The sequence below is a fragment of the Gopherus flavomarginatus genome, unplaced genomic scaffold (genome assembly GCF_025201925.1).
Source record: "Gopherus flavomarginatus isolate rGopFla2 unplaced genomic scaffold, rGopFla2.mat.asm mat_scaffold_55_arrow_ctg1, whole genome shotgun sequence".
Lineage (NCBI taxonomy): Eukaryota > Metazoa > Chordata > Testudines > Testudinidae > Gopherus > Gopherus flavomarginatus.
The window spans coordinates 1761921-1763147 of NW_026115116.1; the positions used below are offsets into that span (position 1 = coordinate 1761921).

The following is a 1227-nucleotide window of genomic DNA, read 5'->3' on the forward strand; positions in this document are numbered from 1 at the left end:
CTGCACCTGAACAGTGGGGAAAGGTTTCTGTGTTGGGGCATTGTTTAGTGTTTTCTAGTTTCCAAGGGAGGGTTTATGGGCCTGAGCGGTAAGCTCCCAAACCCAGTCACTGTTTCATTGTATTCATTAAGTTTGCATTTTCCCCTGTTCCCCCAGCTTTCTGTACCTTTACCCTGACTACACTTACCTTTGTTTGTGTCAAACCATCTTGTCTCCTCTTTATTTTATTTACACCTCAGAAGGAGGGAGGCAAAATCCACTGGTGATAGAGATAGGAGGGAGTCGAGTTTGTATCTCCTGAGAAAAGGGGCTTTTTCCTTTCCTATTTCTCCCCTACCATTTCTAACATTTTCCTTTGAAGCGTTGCCTTATTCAGCTTGAGGAAACATTAGCTTTTAAGATAAAAACTATGAAATACAGAACTAGAGACATTTTTTAGAAATCTGGGATTGAGACATTTTATTTAAAGCCGGGGGGGGGGGTGTTGGAGTTTCTGAGAAGGTTTTTGTTTGCAAGAAGCAACATTGTTGTGTCTGTTATTGTACCAAGTGGGGAGATGGTTGTCTATAAAGGAAGAGTCAAGACTAAATGCATCCAGTGAGGATGGGATTTGAACCCATGCATGCAGAGCACAATGGATTAGCAGTCCATCACCTTAACCACTCGGTCACCTCATCTGAGCTGTAACAAAAAGGACAGGAGGAGAAATCTAAGGCCGGCAGAGATAGGGACACGAAGGAGTTTTTAAATACTAAGCGTAAGCAGGGTCTGAATGAGCTCCCCCCTCACATCTAGTGAGGAGCTGGGGAAAGACTTCAGAAACAGACCGTGTTTGCATAGACACACCTACTCTGTCTAGCTATGCAGCATGATGGGGCCGCTTCCCCAAAATGACCAGTTTGGGATGGTCTTGGGTTACAAATCACTTTAGGATTGAGTGGAATAAAATGTTATTCTCCTTCCTGTATGAGTGAAGGGCAGCAGAACAGACCTAGTCCATCCTGATGGAGGGGTAGATGGGTGAGGAATAGCTTTTATTGGACTACAGAGAAGGATTGAGGACATCACGCTAAAACAGTGGTCCCCAAATATTTCACATTGTGCCCTCTTAGCCATGGCTGTGGCCCCTCGGAAGCCACGGTCGAGAAGCAGGGCTGGGAGTGGGGCTGTTGCTTGCTGGGGAGAGGGATGCGGACAGGGGCAAGGGGGTCATCGCTGAGCTGGGGG

The 1227-nt window shown here is 46.4% G+C and overlaps 1 non-coding gene across 1 annotated transcript; it reads right to left on the reverse strand.

Annotated features, from left to right (window-relative positions):
* Positions 1 to 589: 589 nt before the first annotated feature.
* TRNAS-GCU (transfer RNA serine (anticodon GCU)) lies at positions 590 to 677 on the reverse strand. Its single transcript has one exon. It is a non-coding gene; the product is annotated as a tRNA-Ser (tRNA).
* Positions 678 to 1227: the final 550 nt, after the last annotated feature.